This window comes from Podarcis pityusensis (assembly GCF_964106645.2).
Source record: "Podarcis pityusensis genome assembly, chromosome: W".
Lineage (NCBI taxonomy): Eukaryota > Metazoa > Chordata > Lepidosauria > Squamata > Lacertidae > Podarcis > Podarcis pityusensis.
The window spans coordinates 36,016,246-36,038,724 of NC_138045.1; the positions used below are offsets into that span (position 1 = coordinate 36,016,246).

Sequence of the window (22,479 nt, forward strand, 5' to 3'; positions counted from 1 at the left end):
AACATTTGTTTCTCTTTTGGGGAAAAAAAAGTGCCCCCGGATTCTTTGAAAAAAAATCTGGTAACCTTACCTTAAATCCTAACCTTCTAATTCCAAGTCTCTTCTTTCTCAATATCCCCATTCCGTTAACCGCACCAAGCAACAAGCTGTAAAATGCAAGTTTAAAAAGCAAGCTTTCCTTTGCATCTCACAGAACTATAAATGTAATTCATGGTTTTTTTCACCTGTCCGCCAAACTTCGGTCGTTTTGCCTTCCTTTAAATGGGAAATCAGTAGTCAAGCCATACTTTTTGGTAAAACGTTCGTCTGGATCCCGCAAGTCCTACCTGAGAAGAACAATGGGAGTGTCCGCTAGCGCCAGCCACTTCTCCTTCTGCAAGCAGCGCCACCCGAATTCCCACCTGGGATGAGCCGCTAAACTGAGCAAAGACTGGGGCGGGCGGCAAGTGGGAGGGGGAAGTCGTGCGCTTCTGTCCCGTCAGAAAAGTGCTGGTCCTCCCCGGAGGCAGCCTGCTTGCAGAGAAGGGGGCTGGGCTGCCTCAAAGCCCATCAAGGCCACGGGCTGCTAGCATGACTCATCCCGGCTTTATCATCTGAGGGGAAAGGGTGCGTGGTCTTAAATGCTGGCCTTGGCAACTTGGCTGAGCTAGCTTGGGCCAGCTTAGCCTCCCTCACAGAGGGTTGTTCTGAAGATACACTCAGGAAAACACCCGAGGCATGAAGAAGAAGAACGAGGAGAGTCTGGAAAGGGGGGTGGGGAGCGCTCCCACCCCAGCCGCTCCAGGATGGGAAGTGCGTCCCGGGGGAAGCGGGATTCAGGCAGAGGAGGACGTCGGGTTGGGTGGGGGTTGCCAGGAGCAGCACGATGTCCCTTGAACCCCCGGCTTCCACTCTCCAGGCAGGCGCCCAACGTGGCCAGCTGGCACTCCAGCCTTGGCGTGCAGATCCCGGGTTCAGCCCCAGATCTCTGGAGCGGAAAGGCTCTTGGGCGTGACTATGAAAGGCAGCATCTGTCAGAATAGGGCATACTGAGCCAGTACAGATGAACGTGACTATTGGTTCGCTTCCTCTGCTATCTGCCAGGAGCCAGGAGTGAAACCGAAAGTAGACTGACCAGCTAGCTGAATCCAATTATATTGCTATGGGGTGGGGGGAAACCTCTAACATTGTACTTTTCGATACTTGTAGTTCCAGGGTGAATTGAATAGGTGGTGGGGGGGGTTGGAGGAGCGGAGGAAAGAAGAGCTAACTTCCGTGGCTGGGGGCGCAATCTGGACGGTTTTGCCGGGGCGCAAGATCACCTAACTCCTGCTCTGTGCCTCTGGACCAATTCAGGGGTGGATGGTGCTCATTGGGACTGGTAGGGTGGAATGCAAGGAGGCCAACAGTAGGTGGCGCCAGAGCCAAGGAGTGGCAGAGCCAATGCGTTTTGTATCTGAGATGGAGTGGGAAGGGTCTGGCGGCCACCGCAGCCATCCCCTGTCTGCCCTCACGGACCGGCCAGAATCCACTGGGCAAATGCTCATCTTGCCAGAGTCTGGGTCTTCTGCTGTTGCTCTCTCAGAAACCGTTCCCAGGTGGGATTTTTCATTTTTCGTAGCTGCTTCATTCCTGAGGAAGTTGGAGGTGACGCAACTCCTGCATCTCTGACGTGGGAAGGTTTTGGGGTATAACAAATTCCACCCTTCTTCCTTGGCTCCCTGGAAAGAAGGCACCTTTAAATTTTGAGCGCATTTCACAGGCCAGGAGCCAAGCACCCCTTCCTGATGGGGAGAAGAGGCCCAGAAAAGATGAGCCCTTCCCAGCCCAAAGGCGTTCCCCTGAGATTCAGCTTCCGGGCTATGGCTAACCAGGTTAGGAGCAGGAATATTGGGAGCGGGAAGGAACTGATGTCATCTGCCAGAGCAGCTGGCTAATTGAAGGGAATGAGGTGATAACAAGGCTTTCAATTCTGAACTCTTGTTTGCGGCTGATTAGGATAGAGGGAGGTGGAGAACAAGGGCAATTGGAAGCAGACTCTGAGTAGTTTGTTCCTTTTCTTTGTTCGGGTTCCTACGTCACACCAGCAGTTTAAATAGCAACACTCCTTTGCAAGATTGTCCGCCTTTTTAATTGTTTGTTATGGAAAATCAATAAAATGATAAGTTGCCCCTGCCAAAGGGTTGCATGACATCTGGCTGAAGACTTTTTGTGCTAAAAGTTGAAGCTATGCTGGTGTGTGTGTGTGTGTGTGTGTGTGTGTGTGTGTGTGTGTCCGTCCGTCCATGTGGCTGCTGTGTATTCAACATTCCACCCCCTCCAAAGAATCCTAAGAACCTTAGTTTTCCTTTCACAGTGCTACGATTCCCAGCACCCTTAACAAACCATTGTTCCCAGGACTTTTTGGGTGTGGGTGGGAGATGTGCTTTACATGTGCGGTGTGCAGGCATCTCCCAGCACATGTGTGTGGGGATTCAAGACTAACTCTTATGCTTTTCTTCCTTAGACCAGCTTGACGTTGAAAAAGAGGTTCTCTGGGTTGAGGAACACACGCAATTTCACAGCGAAGCAGAACACGGGCCGAATGGTCACTCTGTCATTGGATTTGGTGAAGTTAGACTGGCTTTGCAAAGGAGCTTGCCCCTGGAGCCAGTTGGTTGCCTGCCTCTGGCTGGCTGGCGGCTTGGCATCACCAAAACACAAGGAGACAGCCCCATGCAACCTCACACCCAAAGATTTCTGCCCATGCTTCAGACATGCAGCCCTAAGAGCAGCTCTGACTCCCACTCTAGGCCCCTCTGCCCCAGTCTTCCTCCTGATGTAGGCTACAGGATCTGGGAAGTTTGATCCACCTTTGAGGTGTGGTTCCATATGGCTGTTAGTACTGTTGTGTTTTTGCCAGAGAGCCACGTGGTAAGGAAGATCTCCAAGCATGCTTCCTAGGGGGTCCTCTTTAATCCTCAGATGTGCCCACAAAGGCATGATCCAGCACCCTCATGCCACAGCTGCCTCTGGAGTGACCCTCCCTCTGGTAAGAGGCGTGCCTCACAGCTGAGTGCTTGGTTGTTTGTCTAGGGCGGAGGCTGGGAATCTTGTGGGCTCCCAGATATTGCCAGATCCAATGGCCTTCTGCCTCAGCCAGCATGGCCGAGGGTCAGGGGTGATGGAATCCAACAACATCTAGAGGGCCACACAATTCCCCATCCCTGGTCTAGTGAATTTGAGGTTCTTGGTTTCTCTCCCTCTGCCCCCTTTTGCCTGGAAAAGCACTTTGGCAGATTCCTTTGGAGGATTTGGGTGTGACAAGCTGTAGCAGCGCACTGAATAAAACAACTTTGAGAAGCTGGAACACCAGGCTGTTTTCTTTTCTAATAAAAATATTCACTGTGCAGTTCACAGGCACAAAACACAATGTTGATATTGTCCAGGAAATGGGTTTTCAGTTGGAGGGCATGGGTTGCGTGAGAGCATGTTGTGCGGGATAACCAGTCTCATATAACCAACATGCTTCAGTCTAATTAGTGCATGAAGGGGTTAACACCATAGAGTAAGCTGTCCTGCCATCTTAGCCATGTCTCTTCCCCTTACCTTGGGAGTGAGTTCTGATCTATTCTGGTATTCACTTCTTCAGCGTTTAATGTACTGTAGGTTTTTCCTGATTTTATGGTTTTATCTTTCTGTAAACGGCTTTGATGTTTCTTACCATCTGGTAGTGTATAAGTTTTATGAAATAAATAAATAATTTCGAACAAATAAATAAATAAATAAATAGGAAGATGTAAAACCACAACCTCCGAAATGAAAGCTACTGTGCCTCCAGACGGATGTTTTTGCCTGGAGGGGGGCCGTATTCTGCAAAGTGCTCTCGATGCAATAATAGTGCAGCTTTCTAATGGACTGTCCACGCAAACATCATTCTGCTTTCTCAGTTGCTCTGCAATGCTTCGCCAGGGTTACCACATCATGGCCAGCTGGGGGTGCGCTCCTGTGTTGTAGCTCAGCAAAAGCAGGACAAAATTCCTCTAGTACGGCTCACAGTGAGGGCTGCTGAGAGTTGGGAGAGATCTCGGAGGCCAAAGAGTTTGCTTTTCTGCTCAGTACAGGGGATCTTGCCAGCTCTTCACCCCTGACTGGCCGAAGATGCCCATCTCTCATCCAGGCAGCTCCACAGCGTGCCTGGATGATGACTCAGATGGAGCTGGACACACCATTCCTGAAGGATGCAATAATCTTGCAATTGTGGTGGACCAACTACATGCCAACAGGATGTCAGACTGAATGGGCCTTGGCCTGACCCAGCAAGGCTCTTCAAATGCGCTTATGTTCCCCTGACTTTGGGGACGCCTTGCAGGAGTCTCACCCGTCTCATGGCTATTCTTCTAGTGTGGACCAGTTCGACAAGCTCTCCCCCGAAAGCAGGTGCACCATCCAGAACATGCTGGCGCTGTACCTGAAGAAGAAAGCGAACACAGACCAGGAGGCAGGGACTTCTAGGGGAAGCGAGGCCTTCATGCGGGAAGCCTTGACTCCTCACGTGCTCCCCGGGATCAGCTTCGACCCCACCACCCAGTCTTCTGCTGGTGTCACTCTTCCACCTGGCCCAGAACAGGAGGCTCCTTCCCAACACGCAGAATGCCTTGCACGTGATCGATGGGCCTGTGCTCACTGTGACATAGGCAGGGCCGGATTTATGTATAGGCTAAGTAGGCAGAAGCCTAGGGCCTCTAGATCTAGGGGGCCTCGCCAGCCTGCCCGCTCCCCAGCGCCGCAGACAGTCTTCCCTCTCCCAAATTGCAAACCCAAGACTTCATGCAGGGCATTTCTCCCCCATTTCAAGGACATTTTGCTTCAAAAGGAAAGGTGGACTTGGAGAAGGCAAGCAAAATGCGAGGGAGATAGTGAAAGATACAGGAAATTGAATGCAGATTTCCAAAAAATAGCAAGGAGAGACAAGAGGGCCTTCTTAAACGAGCAATGCAAAGAAATAGAGGAAAACAACAGAATGGGAAGAACCAGAGATCTGTTCAAGAAAACTGGAGCTATGAAAGGAACATTTCATACAACGATTACCATAATAAAGGACAAAGGTGGAAAGAACCTAACAGAAGCAGAAGACATCAAGAAGAGGTGGCAAGTATACACAGAGGAATTATACCAGAAAGATATGGATGTCTCATACACCCCAGGTAGTGTGGTTGCTGACCTTGAGCCTGACATCCTGGAGAGCAAAGTCAAATGGGCCTTAGAAAGCACTGCTAATAACAAGGCCAGTGGAAGTGATGATATTCCAGCTGAACTATTAAATTTTGTTAAAGATGATGCTGTTAAGGTGCTACACGCAATATGCCAGCAAGTTTGGAAAACTCAGCAGTGGCCAGAGGATTGGAGAAGACCAGTCTACCTCCTTTAGAGGAAAAGGCCTTGAGGGGAGGACCTGTTGCCTCCACAATCCTTCCTAAACGTGCATAAGCTGAGAGGCAATTGTCCGGCAAATGTGGTGCTGTGGGGAGGCAGGAACATTTTCCTGCAGTTAAGTATTTTCTAAGTTCCTTTCCCGAAACCTCCCCAAACGGTTCTGAAGCCTCTCTAACCTCAGAAGTCTTTTCCTCTCTCCGGAATTCTGGGATTCGAGGATAACTTCATGGAGAAGGAAAGAAACCTGCAGAATCAGCAAATGAGTGCCCGCCGGGAGCCTCCACCCCCACCGCTGCCACCAAGCAGGCTGTAAGTTGCCTTAGAGGTGTACTGTGCCCTCCCGCCTCCTTGCTTTTATGTACTACTTGAGCTCTGTTCTCATCTCCCTGAGGCGTATCCGTGACAAGGAGAGCATGAGCAAGAAGCAACCCCAATGACCCACACTATGCGCCAGCTCTTTGTGCCTTCCACACATCCGCAGTCCGGACAGAGAGAGGGACTCATCAAGCACGTCCTCGCCAAGAGAGAGAAGGAATATGTCAACACCCAGAATTTCAGGTCAGATCATGCAAAAGTGCAAAGACCAGTGGAACCTGTATCAGAGTTGGGGCTGGAGAAAGCGACATCTACATGACAGCTTTATTGTTGGGTGCCAGGCAAAGTCTGTCCTGTTCACTCAGGCCACATGGGTGGGTAATGGAAAGTATTAGTTGTGGTGGGCAATTTTCCTTGGTGCCACATACTGAACCGTGGCTTCATTTTATGAGCAGGACGGCAGCCTCTCCTCCAGGTTTGCACACCTCTCCCCCACCCCAAGCCTATTGGGAAGCTTCCACTTGGATTTTAAATTAACCACAGTTTGGTGTGTCCAGATCCTATGGTGGTTAATTTTACCAGCTTTGTAAACCCACGATTGGAAGTTGGCTTGTTTCAATGAGCCATGGTTCAAATGAAGCAGTTTGTGCAGCTTCAGACATTGTGACAAGATGCAGTTAATCCAAAACTGAAGCAAAACCTTTGGAACTCCTCCTAAAAGCTGTGCTGGAGGACAGGGAGGTGTGACCCCCCCCCCAACACTTGGTGTGGGTCATCCTTATAATGCTAAGCTTACTACTTCAAACAAAGTTTTTGCTTTGGTTATTTCCTCGTACTGTTAGTAGTAAGGTAAAGGTAAAGGGACCCCTGACCATTAGGTCCAGTCGTGGCCGACTCTGGGGTTGCGGCGCTCATCTCACTTTATTGGCCGAGGGAGCCGGCGTGCAGCTTCCGGGTCATGTGGCCAGCTGGACTAAGCCGCTTCTGGCGAACCAGAGCTGCGCACGGAAACGCCGTTTACCTTCCCGCCGGAGCGGCACCTATTGATCTACTTGCACTTGAACGTGCTTTCGAACTGCTAGGGTGGCAGGAGCAGGGACCGAGCAACGGGAGCTCACCCCGTCGTGGGGATTCGAACCACCGACCTTCTGATCTGCAAGTCCTAGGCTCTGTGGTTTAACCCACAGCGCCACCCGTGTCCCACTGTTAGTAGTACCCAGTGGCCATTTGTTTTTCATGTCTGCTTTTATGATATGTTTATCAGTATGTGGTTAGCAGCTTCAGATGCTACTGTTTTACAGAGGCTGTTTAGCTTGCTCTTTTTACCCCTTTACTAGACAGGCTGTATTTCTGTGCTGTTTTCAGAGTCGGGAATGCCCATTCCTTCATGGCCAGCATGGAAACACAGAAGGCTAGCCATTTAGGAGATTTGCAAAGAGGACAAGGGTGTTACGGGGTAATCTTCTAGCAAACCAGCTTGGCACAGCAGATCTGAGAAGTGGTTTTCTGCTCCCGGAAAGCCAGCCTGGAAACCAGGTTGCCAGGTGAAGGAAGAATGGAGAGATCAACCAACTCACTTGCCTTCGAAGAATTTCTGGTTGCCTGTGGCTACTGGGATAGTGCTTAGATATCAGGCTGGCTCACACATTTTAAAAAATACAAGGAAAAAGCTTTTTTTCTTTCATTAGCAAAGCTCCTTTGGAGCCCAGAATAGCTAAGCTGAGGAAGAAGTGGCTGGTATTACTTGTTTGTTCTTGGTCCTGATCTTGCCTGCCCTTGCACACTCCTGTTGTCTTTGCATATTTAACCAGCCCGTCTGTTCCGATTGGAGTCCTATTCCTGCAGTTCCACATCCTTCTCTTTGGCACTTGGGCATTCGGTTCCAGGAGCTGGACCTGAGCACAGAGGCTTTCTTCTACTTGGACTCGACAAAGGAGCAAGAGTGGCTGACAGCTGTGGAAAAGGCTTTGCGTTCCAAATCCAAGTACAAGAAAGTAAGTCCAACCCCACCCATTTCTTCAGCAGCCAGACAGCTGTCAGGAGCTGGAGGGAGGAGGAGGAGGAGGAGGAGGAGGAGGAGGAGGAGGAGGAGGAGGAGGAGGAGGTCAGCAAGAAAAAACACCTGGTGTCAGTGGTGTTTTATTCAAAAGAAGCCAACATTCTTTATTCAAAGAAACCCAAACCGTGCAGGCCTCGTGATCACAGAAACCTTTCCCAACAGGTCTTGCCCCAGTGAGGTAGTTGTGAAGGCTGAAGGTTGCTACCCTCCCACCACTCTCTGAAGTCTCCTCCTCCCCCTGGTCCTTCCCAAGCAACCTGAGACTGACACCTTGCCTGTCTTTGCTCCATGCTCTTAATTTCTCTGTGTTCTGGGAGACCAGCAGGGAGGGGAGCTGATCGCAGCAGGATGGGGAGACCCCCTGGCTTCTTCAGCAGCCTGCCTGATCTCTGCTTCTTGACCCCCGCCTCCAGCCTCCACTTCTGCCTCGGATTCTGGACTGCTGTTTGCCACAGAATCTTCCTGCCCTCCTGCCTCTTCAGTTTCCAACGCCTCCTCTTGCTCACAGTCTGCTCCCTCTTCTCCCTCTGACGGCTCAGCGTCGTCGTCCCTGTGGGAATGTTCTGGGGTGCAGGAGAGGATATATTGTGGGATTATATCTTAATCCAACCTGTGCTAACAAGTTCCCAAAATATCAGCAGAGTTTATAGACATTCCCCATTAAGTTCGCAACGGTAACGCTTGCACAGGTTCGCTAGAACCTCTATAATAATTACTCTGGTGATTTCCCCTTTTGTTCCCTCTTAAAATACAAGACACAACACAGTCTTTATAAAAGTATAAAAGAGTTTACTCACGTTCTGTTCAGAATATGATCCCAGAAGGCAGACCGCTTAAAAAGGTAAAATACACTCAGAATCTATCTTGTAGTAAAATAGTCCCGTCCTCTCTTGGCTGAGAGCCAAGAGGGCATCCTTGGATGTTTCCTCATCGAAGGAAGATGGCAGAGAGAGAGAGAGAGAGAGAGAGAGAGAGAGAGAGAGAGAGAGAGTGGCTGCCTGCCCTGTGCTTTTACCATTACCTGCACAGGTGAGGCCACACCCACCTCTGGTCACATGCGGAGGGCGTCCGTCCCAGGAAGTTTACCTGCTTGCTGGACTGACATCCCTCCCCATGTTCTAACATGTACACTCTAGGAATGTTGTCATTGACTGCTCCTGTGTTTACATCCCACATACCCCTTCTCAGGCAATACAACATATACAAAACATAAACAACTTTATTCAACCACCCAGAGTCCCAGCTTGACACATAGATTCTGGAAACTCTCTCTTGGTAGGGGTTTTGTCAGGATGTCAGCAGTCATCTCTTGGGTGCTGCAGTAGGATAGTTCCACAAGTCCATCCTGGATCATCTGGCGTATGTAGTGGTATTTAACCCCAATGTGTTTTGTTCTGGCCAGGAACTTCTCACTCTGCGTCAGCTTCAGGCAACTTTGATTGTCCTCCAGCAAGCTGACAGGCCCTTTTCTCACCAACCCAAAGTCCTTTTATGAGTTGATCAAGCCAGGCGATCTCTCTGCAGGCTTCTGTTGCTGCAACGTATTCTGCTTCTGTAGTCATTGTTGTCTGGCAACTGCTTCGAATCCTGCTGATTCTTCAGGAAGTCAGTAGCCATCGGTGTAGCAACTGGATGTGCGTCTTGCATCTGCATGTGCTCAATTAGCTCGTGGATCTTCTGTCTTTGGCTGAGAAGAAATGAGCCGTCCTCTTCTCTTTCCACCTGGATCCCGAGGTAGTACTGGACATCTCCTAGCTCCTTGACCTCCACCTCTTTGCTAAGGTGTTTTACTATCTGTGTATAGTCTTTCTCACTTGCTGTGGCAATAATCAGGTCATCAACAAAAGCTAAGATATATGAGAATTGTCCATTATTTGACTTACTGTACAAGCACTTGTCAGCGTCGCCTTGCTTGTACCCAAGTTGCGTCAGCATTTTTTGTTTGTTGTTTTTTTTTAAATGATTTTTATTAAGGTTTCAATAAAAAGTTAGACAGAAAAACATAGAAAAGAAATACACAAATACACAATACATAATCCAAAAAAAAGAAGAAAAACACAAAAAAACAAAAAGCAAAAAAAGAAACAGAGCAATTAAAAACAATATCACTTTTCATTTCCGTTTTTAAATTTACTTATTTTCTGGACTTCCTCATACCTCCCTCTTTTGTATTCCAGTCCAAATTGTTTGTCCAGCATTTTCTTTTCCACTTTTTTAATCCAAATCTTTAATCTTAATATAATATAACATCAAAATTTTACCTCTTAAGTACCAAATTTCCATTTCCTTAGACTTCTTTAATCCTAATCTTTAATTTTACTGTAATATAGCATTGAAATTTTACCTCTTAAGTACCAAATTACCATTTCCTTAAACTTCTTTAATCCTGATCTTTAATCTTAATCTATCTATAACTTTATCCTGTACAGCTAGAAACCACTTATTTTCAATCCAACATCACTCTAACATTCTTTAATTTTGCAGTGTTTCTGTAGATAATCTTTGTATTTCTTCCAATCTTCCTCCACCGACTCTTCTCCCTGGTCCCAGATTCTGCCAGTCATTTCCGCCAATTCCATATAGTCCATCAGTTTCATCTGCCATTCCTCCAGTGTGGGAAGCTCTTGTGTCTTCCAATACTTTACGATAAGTATTCTTGCTGCTGTTGTTGCATACATAAAGAAAGTTCTCTCCTTTTTTAACACCATTTGGCCGACTATGCCCAGGAGAAAGGCCTCTGGTTTCTTAGGGAAGGTATATTTAAATACCTTTTTTAATTCATTATATATCATTTCCCAGAAAGCCTTAATCTTTGGGCACGTCCACCAAAGGTGAAAAAATGTACCTTCAGTTTCTTTACATTTCCAACATTTGTTATCGGGCAAATGATAGATTTTTGCAAGCTTGACTGGGGTTATGTACCACCTGTATATCATTTTCATAATATTCTCTCTTAGGGCATTACATGCCGTAAATTTCATACCTGTGGTCCACAACTGTTCCCAGTCAGCAAACATAATGTTATGTCCAACGTCTTGTGCCCATTTAATCATAGCCGATTTTACCGTTTCATCCTGAGTGTTCCATTTCAGCAGCAAGTTATACATTCTTGACAAATTCTTAGTTTTGGGTTCTAACAGTTCAGTTTCTAATTTGGATCTTTCCACCTGGAAGCCAATTTTCTTGTCCAATTTAAATGCCTCCATTATCTGAAAATAATGAAGCCAGTCTCGCACTTTGTTTTTTAGTTTTTCAAAACTCTGCAATTTCAGTCTATCTCCATCTTGTTCCAAAATTTCCCAATATTTCGGCCATTTGACCTCCATATTGACCTTTTTCAAGGCTTTCGCTTCCATTGGTGACAGCCACCTTGGGGTTTTGTTTTCTAATAAGTCCTTATATCTTATCCAAACGTTAAACAGCGCTTTCCTGACAATGTGGTTTTTGAATGCTTTATGTGCTTTGACCTTATCATACCATAGATATGCATGCCATCCAAATACATTGTTAAAACCTTCTAAATCCAAAATGTCAGTGTTTTCAAGAAGTAGCCATTCTTTCAACCAGCAAAAAGCTGCTGATTCATAGTAAAGTTTGAGGTCTGGCAGGGCAAATCCACCTCTTTCCTTTGCATCCGTTAGTATTTTAAATTTTATTCTGGGCTTCTTGCCCTGCCAGACAAATTTAGAAATATCTTTCTGCCACCTCTTGAAACAATCCATTTTGTCCACGATTTGCAAAGTTTGAAACAAAAACAACATTCTAGGCAATACATTCATTTTTATCGCAGCAATATGGCCTAGCAGCGAAAGCTTCAAATTTGACCAAATTTCTAAATCTTTTTTCACCTCAGACCAACATTTTTCATAGTTCTCTTTAAATAAGTTCCCATTTTTTGCTGTCATGTTAATCCCCAGGTATTTAACTATCTTAACCACTGTTAAACCTGTCTCATTCTGAAACCTCTCTCTTTCAATTGGTGTTAATTTTTTCTCTAAAACCTTAGTTTTTGACTTGTTCAATTTAAATCCTGCCACTTGACCAAATTCTTGAATCAGTTCTAAAACCCTTTTAGTACTAGATTCTGGCTCCTGTAACGTCAGTTGCGTCAGCATTTTATGCAACTTCTGGTTCCAGGCTCTAGCAGCCTGTTTAAGTCCATAAAGTCCTTCTGGAGTTTGCACACTAAATGTGCCTCATGTGGTTTCACAAAACCTTTGGGCTGTTTCACATAAATTTCCTCAGAAATCTGCCCATGTAGAAAAGCGGTAGCAATGTCTATGTGTTTCACCCTCATTTTCTTGGAGGCTGCAATGCTTAAAAGCATTCTTATGCTGCTGTACCTCACGGTTGGTGCAAAAACTTCATCATAGTCTTCACCAAAACGCTGTGAAAATCCCTGTGCTACAAGTCTAGCTTTGTAGCGCTGCACTTCTCCTTCTGACCCCTTCTTAACCTTGAAAACCCATTTACTGCCAATGGCCTTCTTACCGGGAGGCAGCTCAGTGAGTGTCCAGGTCTTGTTCTGATGCAGTGCATCCATCTCCTCCTGCGCGGCCTTCCTCCAGAGACTGGCTTCTGCAGCTGGCATCTCCTGTATCTCTTCCCAAGTGGAAGGTTCCTGCGGAAACGCCGACCCTGCAAAGTAGGACAGCCGTAATGGTGGGACACCTCTGTTGGTTCTGGATGAGCGCCTGACCTCTGGTTCTGCGACCGCATCAGCTTCCTCATCCTCCTCCAACGCAGGCATGTCCCCATCTGAGTCCTCCTCTTCATCTCTGGTGCCGCCAGGGTTCTGGTCCTCTGCGTCTTCTGGTGCGTCGCCTGTAGGGGGGCGCTGTAACACTCGAAGGCAGATTATTACTTTGTGGGGTCTCAAAAGGGAAATATACAAACTCTTGAGTCCTTTCTGACTCATCGGAAGAGTCCACAACAGTGTTCTTAGTGTCTACTTTTCCATATTCATCAAAATAAACCGCATGGTATGCATTTGTCTTACCAGTTTGTAAGTCCATAATTCTGTATCCTTTGCCTCCAGAGGCATATCCCACAAGGATACCTGCTTTTGCCCTGGAGTCAAGCTTGTGTCTGTGTTCCTTGGGCACGTGGAAGTAACACGGACTTCCAAACACACGTATGTGCGACAGATTGGGAGCTTTCCCATGCCAAAGTTCAAATGGTGTGCGCTCTGCTCCTTTTGTTGGCAGTCTATTCTGCAAATAGACCGAGGTGTACACTCCTTCGACCCACAGCTTCTGTGGCAAACATGCATCCTTTAGCATGCACCTTGTCATATCCATAATGGATCTAAACTTTCTCTCAGCTATGGCATTCTGCTGTGGTGTGTAAGGAATTGTGGTTACGTGTGCAATTCCTTCCTTGGCCAGGAGAGCCTGCATTTCATTTGAGCAGTACTCACCTCCATTGTCGCTCATTAACACAGCTGGAGCTCTCTGGAATTTATTCTTGACCATGGCAATGTACTCCTGGAGCTTGTCCACTATCTCACTCTTCTCTTTGAGGAAATATACAACACAAAATCTTGAAAAGTCATCCAGAAATATTAAAATATATCTATTCTTTCCCAGTGAGGGAACATTCATAGGTCCACATATGTCAGTGTGCACTATGTCAAGCACTTTGTGCTTCTTTGTTCTGCACAACGTGGAAATGAAGGTTTTACAGCCTTCTCAGTAATACAGCTTACGCACTTTGCTGGAGCTTTGTTGCTCTGCTTTACCTGCAAACCTCTTACAAGTTCTCTTTTCTGTAGATCCAGAATGACGTTGGTGTCTCTATGTCCAAGCCTTCTGTGCCATAGGTCCAGATCTGCTTCATTCTTCTGGCTGGAATGTGCCACTTTTGCAGACTGGTTCTCTGAAAGATCAAGCTCATATACACCATTTATTAGCTTTGCTTGAGCAACCACTTTGCCATTTTTAGTCACCTTGCATTCGCCATTTCCAAATGTGATCTGGAAACCTTTCTTGTCCAAAGTGGACACGCTGATTAAATTGCAGCTCAGCTCTGGTACGTACAAAACTCTAGAGATTGTGTTCTCAATGCATTCATTGTTTATATTGCATTTCAGACTCATGGAACCTGCACCTTTTGCTTTAACAATGTTGCCATCTGCAATCTCAATTTCAAATCCTTCTTCATCATTTCTCTCATTTATCTCATTAAAATAGTCCTTTTTATATGAAAAATGCGAACTGGCACCTGAATCTAAAATCCATTTATTACGTTTATTTTCACGATTCTGGACAGCTAAGTTCCTTTCTTGCAGTAACCATGTGCATTCACATTTCCCCTTCTTTTCCCCTTTTGGCTGAAAGCGGTAGGGTTTCTTTGTTTTAGGAGCTTTGCAATTCTTTGCAATGTGTCCTTCTTTGTTACAATTGAAACAAATCACTTTCTTAGGCATCTCTTTCGACTTTGTAAATTGCCTAGATGCATAACTGCTGTCCATGCTTCTAGCATTTCTCACTGGAGATTCAGCTCTACCTCTACATTCTTCTTTTAAATAACCAATCAAGTCTTTAAAAGTCAGACCTTGTCTATGGTCCATCAAACTTTCAAATGCGCTAAAGCGTGGTCCAAGTGATGATAACAAAAATGCTATCTTTGTATCTTCATCAAAAGCTTTGGGAGTCAGATCAATTCTTTGAATAATCTCAGTAAACTTGTTGATGTGCTCTGTGAATCCCTCTTTTGAATTCATCCTCACTCTGGTTAATTTACACACCAAGTTTCTGAAGCAGTTTATGCTAGATTCTCCATACACGCGCTCAATATCTCTTAAGATTTGAGATGCATCATCTGTACTATTTATTAATGATAGCTGCTCATCACGAAGTCCACTCAAAATTATGTGTCTAGCTTCGCTGTTCATGCGTTTCCAAGCACTTATCTTGGCTAAATCTCTCTCAGTTGTCCCTGTAGGCTGAGGCTTTAAAGCTTCCAAAATGTGCTTATAATCTAAACATGCTATCAAGCGCTGCTTCCAGTGTATGAAATTGTGTTCATTCAGCACAGGCATTCCTAGCTTTGTATCACTATCAAAAGCTGCTCTAGCCATCTTAAAATCCAAAATTTGAAAATTCTTCAAAATTTCAAAATTTCTCAAAATTTGAAAATCAAAATCTCAAAATACAAAACAGTTCTTCACTGCCTTGGGTCACTGTGAACTCTGAGGGAAGGGGGGGGGTGTTTAATCCCCACTACACAGTGGAACAAAGGACCATGTGCTTACCAGGAAGTTAACTCAGAAAAATACTACTCAACTCAAAATCACAATCCAACGCAATCCTTCAAAAATACGCAGCAATATGCAATACTGGGCCCATAACCCTTTGTGGGAATGTTCTGGGGTGCAGGAGAGGATATATTGTGGGATTATATCCTAATCCAACTTGTGCTAAAAAGTTCCCAAAATATCAGCAGAGTTTATAGACATTCCCCATTAAGTTCGCAACGGTAACGCTTGCACAGGTTCGCTAGAACCTCTATAATAATTACTCTGGTAATTTCCCCTTTTGTTCCCTCTTAAAATACAAGACACAACACAGTCTTTATAAAAGTATAAAAGAGTTTACTCACGTTCTGTTCAGAATATGATCCCAGAAGGCAGACAGCTTAAAAAGGTAAAATACACTCAGAATCTATCTTGTAGTAAGATAGTCCCATCCTCTCTTGGCTGAGAGCCAAGAGGGCATCCTTGGATGTTTCCTCATCGAAGGAAGATGGCAGAGAGAGAGAGAGAGAGAGAGAGAGAGAGAGAGAGAGAGTGGCTGCCTGCCCTGTGCTTTTACCATTACCTGCACAGGTGAGGCCACACCCACCTCTGGTCACATGCGGAGGGCGTCCGTCCCAGGAAGTTTACCTGCTTGCTGGACTGACATCCCTCCCCATGTTCTAACATGTACACTCTAGGAATGTTGTCATTGACTGCTCCTGTGTTTACATCCCACAGTCCCCCCACCAGTTCCCTGGCTCTGAGCCTTCTTCCCTTGGGGGATCCCCAGTTGGTGCCACCTGCCACTCCAGGACAGCAAGCAATGAACAGAGCTGGTAGACATCCCAGTACCTTGCATCTTCTAGGTGCAGCTGGTGCTCATCTTTGTCAGGAAGGACCAGCTCAGCCGCATCAAGGAAGTGATGAGGGAGACAGTGGGCACAGGCATCATGGGGAAGACGGGGAGTAGACCCTGACAGCGGAATTCCCTACGTCTATCTTTCTGTCTGTCTATCTGTTTTTCTAATCTCTGCCAACCAGTTCCCCCCTCTTTCCTGCTTGCTCACTAACAGGCATCTTTGCTCCGCCCCTGCAGGGTAACAAGGGGTGTGTGGCCGTGAGGCTTGTCTGCAACAATACCAGCTTCTGCGTTGTCAATTCCCACCTTGCTGCCCACGTGGAAGACTTCGGGCGCCGAAACCAGGATTACAAGGATATCTGTGCCCAGATGAGCTTCCTGCCCCCTGACCAGGGTCTGCCACAGCTGACAATCATGAAACACGAGTGCGTTTCGAGGGCTTGGAGGGAGAGAGCCTTGGCTGATGTAACTTGTTGGTCTCCGCTATCTGGAGAAGCAAATTGAGTCATGTTTCTGTAACTTTCCTGCCTGTGTGTAGCTCAGGGTAGGCAGCATTTGTTGTTGTTTAGTCGTTTAGTCGTGTCCGCCTCTGCGTGACCCCCTGGACCAGAGCACACCAGGCCCTCCTGTCTTCCACTGCCTCCCGCACTTTGCTCAAACTCATGCTGGTAGCTTCGAGAACACTGTCCCACCACCTCGTCCTCTGTCGTCCCCTTCTCCTTGTGCCCTCCATCTTTCCCAACAACAGAGTCTTTTCCAGGGAGTCTTCTCTTCTCCTGAGGTGGCCAAAGTCTTGGAGCCTCAGCTTCAGGATCTGTCCTTCCAGTGAGCACTCAGGGCTGATTTCCTTCCGAATGGAGAGGTTTGATCTTCTTGCAGTCCATGGGACTCTCAAGAGTCTCCTCCAGCACCAGAATTCAAAAGCATCCATTCTTCGGTGATCAGCCTTCTTTATGGCAGGCAGCATTGTGCTCTCCAAATGTTGATTGACCAAAATTCCCATAATTGCTAAGAATTGGCCTTGCTGACGGGCTCATGAGAGTTCCACTTCAGCAACACCAGGAGGGTGCAGTGTTGGCGATCCCTGCTGCTGCAGCTGCACCACTAAGGTTTCTACTAGAGCAGCCAGAAGTGCCCAGCACTGTAGGCTCCTGCTTCATTCAGGGCAGGCAGATACTAAACATCTGTGGAAGCGAGTGCTGGGCTTCATTCATTAATTTCTGTTTATTGTGGGGATTTCTTCCCCAGAGTGGCTAATTTAAAATAATAATCAGAAATGCACCTCAAGATAATTTAAAGCATTTAAACAGTACCTTAATAGCAGCGGATCTAAAGAGAGCAACATAAGCCGAGTGGCAGAGATGTATTAGATTAGATTATAGCAAATGTGGGCAACTTCTCCAGTGATCGGGGTGGGAGTTGCAGTTTGTTATGGGCAGTAACACGAAAGCAGAGCGGCCATTTTGCATGGAGAAGGTTCCCGGCTCAGTCACCAGTGTGTGCAGATCGGGCTGGGCATGATCTCTGCCTGAAAGCTGCTGCCAGTCCATGTAGTCCGTCCTGAGCTTGATGGGTCAATGGTCTGCCTCAATATAAGGTAGCTTCCTATGTTCCTGTGTCTGTGTACTACAGCAGGGTTTGGAGGGCCACAAGCGCCCTGCCCATGAATTAACGAACCAGGGGAAATTCTAAAAGTCTTTGCTGAAAGGACATCAAAGCAGGGGCCAGGTGAACCTCTTTGGGAGATTATTCTGAAAGGTCGGGTGCCATGACTGAAAAGGCCCTGCCATGCTTGAAAGAGCAGGAGTTCCCTGGGAAAGGGATTCTAGTCAGTGGAGAGGCAGTGCAAACATAAGTGGGCCTTCTTCTGGTACCCTTTTCCCAAACCTTGAAACACTTGAAAGGCCAAATGGGATGCTCTGAATTGGGCCTGGAAGCAGTTCAAGAGCCAGTCTAGTTCACAGAGCACGAGCCTCATATGCTCATACTGCCCAATCCTAGTTATCAGTCTTACTACATATTGCAGGAAGTGGCAGCAGGCTGCCCCCCGCCCCCCGACCCCGTGAGCTAGCCTGTAGCTGTGGTTGCTTTGCTTTTTTCCAGCATTGTCATCTGATCACTAAAAATGAGCTTCAGAGACTTCTGACCTACGACCAGGTGAGAGACATCTTTGTGTTATATGTGGTGGTTTAGGATATTGCCCTGTTTATTTCCTTTGTCTGGGATACCCCAGCCTAGGCTAGAGAAACCACTTTCAGGCAGTTAGGAGCAAAGAACATAGGATGACTGCGACTTCTACAAATGCTTTTTAAGGTTGCAGGTTTGTGCAACCTGAATTAGAAGCAAGTCCCAATTAAGTTGGAGGGTTGCCTTGGAATAAGTAGGACTGCTCTGCAATTTCCCAGTTAGAGGGCTTTCCTAGCTCAGCACACGCTCCAGATGTTGTTGGACTCCCATCAGCCCCAGCATAGCTGCTGTCCAGCAATATCTAAAGGTCTAAGGTTTCCTGCTCTAGGTTTTGCATCTGTCTGGAAAATCTGCGTTGCTCACATGTTCTTATCAGCAGATACTTCCATTAAGTCCATTTAAATTGCTGGTGCTTTTTCTTTTACATTTTTCTCTCCAAGGTTTGTGTGTTCATCATGTTGACGACTGTGATGGGACGATGAGCTGCTTGTGTGTAAAATCCTAGTCCCTCAGAGTTTGGTCAAGTTTGCAAACCTCTGTCTGTAACGGAGCCCCTTAAACATGGCTCCGTCAGTCGCTGGCAGATTCCGACAGTGGTTGCTTTCGGAATCGCTTCCAACATAAAAGCTCCTTAACGGAAACACGTCTTCTGGACTCTCTGCGTGACAGTTTCCGGCTAGGAGTGGGTGTCCCTACAGGAGGTCCTGAAACCTCCCCACTGTTTTCGCTGGAAGTGTCTCTGAGCCATCCCTCCAGCTCACTTTCCCTCAGCTCAGCTCCTCTCCCCCTACTGGTTCCCTCTTCAGCTGCTGAGTCTCTCCCAACCTGTGTGAGCCCTTTCACTTCCCTTCCTTCCGATGGCAGTTCCCTGACATCCACCTCCCCTCCAGGGCCCCCTTCATCCCCTCTCGCCCCCTCCTCTACGGGCGGTGAGGAGGCAAAGCCCCGGAATGAACTTCCTTCATCTTCCGATGTCTCGAACACTTCTCTCCACCTGTTGCGGTTCCTGGTCTCGAAGTACTCCTCCTCCTCAGAGTCCATCTCCCCTTCCCCTTCCGAGTCCGAGAATCCTTCCAACTCCTCCTCCTCATCGGTGGTCCCAAAGTATTCCCTCCGGAACCTCTCCACAGGCTGAGGTTTCCTTGGGAACCTTTGATGGAACGTTTCTATCAATACCTCGTCATTGATATCTTCTGCCATTACCCAAGTGTTTTCTGACTCCGGTTCTCCTTCCCACGCTACCAAATACTCCACCTGATCCCCCTTCCATCTGGCGTCGAGGATTTCTGCCACATGGCTGCTGCATTCCCTTTCTTCTATGACCGGTCCCCGAGTGGCCATCCCTTCTCGTCCCCCCTCATACGGTGACAGTAACGACCTGTGAAATACTGGGTGCAGTTTCATGTGGTTGGGTAACCGGAGCCTGAAAGCCACTGGGTTGACCTGTTGAATGACCTCAAAGGGACCCAATCTCCTGGGTCTTAATTTCTTACAACCTCCTTTGAACGGCAACCCTTGGGTTGACAGCCACACCCTATCTCCCACCCTTATGGTTTCACCTTCCCTTCGGTTCTTGTCTGCCTGCCTCTTGTATTCTTCCTTCGCCCTTTCTAAGTTGAGTTGGAGCTGACGATGGATTGCTTCCATTTCTTCTACAAAATGCTCGGCTGCCGGGACGCTCCATCTCTCCCCTTCTCCCCCTGGGAAACCCCTGGGATGACACCCATAATTAGCCAAGAAGGGGCTCATCCCTGTGGACACATTCTCGGCATTGTTGTAGGCAAATTCCGCCAGCGCCAACTTTTCTACCCAGTCATTCTCTCTGTCATTGACATAACACCTCAGGTATTGCTGGAGGACCCCGTTTGCTCTTTCCGCCTGCCCGTTGGTTTCAGGGTGCCGGGCAGTCGAAAAGTTGACCTCCACCTGCAGTAAGCTCATGAGCTTCCTCCAGAACCTGGAAGTAAATTGTTTTCCTCGGTCTGAGACCACCCTCAATGGCACTCCGTGCAACCTAAAAATGTGTTCTACAAATAACTTCGCTGTCTCTTCCGCCGTGACTGCATGCGAGCAGGCTACAAAGTGGCACATCTTTGTTAGTAGGTCTACCACCACCATGATGGCTGTTTTCCCCTTGGACTTCGGCAGATCAGTCATAAAATCTATCGACACTGCCTCCCAAGGTCGTTCTGGGGTTGGTAAGGGTTCTAATAGCCCCGCCGGTGCCCGCCTCTCCCCTTTGGCTCGCTGGCATTGCTCACACCCTCTTACATACTCCCGTACATCTTCCCTCACCTTAGGCCACCAAAATTCCCTGGTGACCAACCACATGGTTTTGTGTTGTCCAAAATGCCCCGCCGTGGGGCTGTCGTGCAACTGCTTGAGTACCCTCCCCCTTAAGTCTCCTTCAGGGATATACAGTGCCCCTTTGTAATACAAAGCTCCATTTCTTTCCTCAAAACCCCCTGGTTCCTCTCCCTCACCCCTAAGACCTCTGAGCTTATTCTGGGCGTATTCATCATTCTCTGTTTCCTCTACCAGTTCTCTTTGTCCCACCAATGCCGCCCCACACACCCAGCGGTCCTCTGGAATGACATGTCTCTCTTCGGGTGCTCCCTCCCCCTCCAAATATTCAGGTTTGCGTGAGAGAGCGTCCGCCCTAATGTTCTCTGGGCCTGGCACGTAACAAATCTCAAAGTTAAATTTGGAGAACTCCTGGGCCCATCTCACTTGCCGTTGGTTGAGCACTCGTGCCGTCCTCCAATACTCTAGGTTCTTGTGGTCAGTGCACACTTGCACCTTATGTTGTGCGCCAATTAGCAGGTGCCTCCATCTCCGGAACGCCTCATGAATGGCTAGTAGTTCTCGGTCATACACCGTGTAGTTCCTCTCGGATTTGTTCAGCTTTCGCGAAAAAAAGGCACACGGTCTCCACTCTGACTCCTCCTTCCCTGGCTGCAGAAGCACCGCCCCAATCGCTCTGTCTGATGCGTCAGTTTCCACTCTCATCGGTTTTTGTAAATCCACATGCAGGAGTTGTTGTTCCGAGGCGAAGGCCCTTTTTAGTTCCTCAAATGCTCGCTCCGCCTCCTCAGTCCAAACGAACTTCTTCTTACTGCTGAGACAGTCCGTAATGGGCGCCGTCAGGTGGGCAAAGTTTCGGATGAACTTACGATAGAAGTTCCCAAATCCTAGGAACCTCTGCACATCCTTCCTTGTTTTGGGTGTTTTCCATTCCAGCACCGCCTGGACCTTGCCGGGATCCATGGCCAATCCCTTGTCTGACAGGCGATACCCCAGGAATTCCACCTCCTTGGTATGAAACTGACATTTCTCCAGTTTCACCCACAGCTGGTTGGCTTGCAGCCTGCTCAACACTTCTCTGACGTCTCTCACATGCTGCTCCTCATTCTCAGAATACACCAACACGTCGTCTAAGAAGGCCACACAATTCTTGTAAAGCAAAGGCCCCAGGACGTGGTTCATAAACGATTGAAAGCATGCGGAGCCTGCTTGTAGGCCGAAGGGCATAACTAAATATTCAAATGCCCCTAAAGGGGTGAACATGGTGGTTTTCCATTCATCCCCCTTCCTTATTCGTATCAGGTTGTACGCCCCCCTTAGGTCCAGCTTTGTGAAAATCTTTCCCTTCCGCACCCTTGTCAAAATGTCGTCAATCCTGGGCATAGGGAAAGCCACTGGTTCTGACACTGCATTTAAGGCCCTGAAGTCACACACCAGCCTCGGCTTGTTCGTGTTTTTTTTATCCACAAAAAACACTGGGCTGCCCCCCACCGCCCTGGACTCTCTGATGAACCCTCTCTTCAGGTTCTTGTCAATGAACTCTCTTAGCTCCTGCATCTCTCTGTCTGACATGGCGTACAGCTTGCCTACAGGGAGCTGTGCCCCAGGGAGTAAATTGATTTGACAGTCAAAGGGTCTATGCGGAGGTAGTTGGTCAGCTTCCCTTTCGCTGAAGACGTCGCGGAGATCTGCGTATTGTCGTGGTACCTTCACGTTCTCCGTTACTTCAGTCCTTGCTAGGGTGGCTTGGGCCCCTGCCAAACCCTTTCCCTCTTTGCAGTGTTCTAAGCAATGTGCTGAACCAAAAGAAACCACTCTCTGATGCCAGCCCACCAGCGGATCATGTAACGCTAGCCAGCTCATCCCCAATATAATGGGAGCTCCTCCCAAGGTGGCCACATTAAACGCTATCAGTTCGGTGTGCCTTGCCACCTTCATTATCATTGGGACGGTCTGCAAGCTGACTTCTCCTCCCAACAGCTCCCTGCCATCGATCGTGGTCACCTGCAGGGGGTTGCTTAAAGGGATCGTCTGTATCTGGTGTTCAGCTGCAAACTCTTTGCTCATGAAATTGCAGGAGCTGCCTGAGTCCAACAGCGCCTTTATCTTTAGAGGGTGTCCGTT

The 22,479-nt window shown here is 47.6% G+C and overlaps 1 pseudogene across 1 annotated transcript in view; it reads left to right on the plus strand.

Annotated features, from left to right (window-relative positions):
• LOC308467697 (inositol polyphosphate 5-phosphatase OCRL-like) overlaps positions 1-22,479 on the plus strand; it is a 552,529-nt pseudogene that overhangs the window by 9,520 nt on the left and 520,530 nt on the right. Inside the window, exons 2-7 of the transcript in view lie at positions 5,576-5,703; positions 5,786-5,989; positions 7,521-7,703; positions 15,872-15,971; positions 16,079-16,329; positions 17,968-18,021. The product of the transcript in view is annotated as an inositol polyphosphate 5-phosphatase OCRL-like (transcript). The remainder of the gene's footprint in view (positions 1-5,575; positions 5,704-5,785; positions 5,990-7,520; positions 7,704-15,871; positions 15,972-16,078; positions 16,330-17,967; positions 18,022-22,479) is intronic.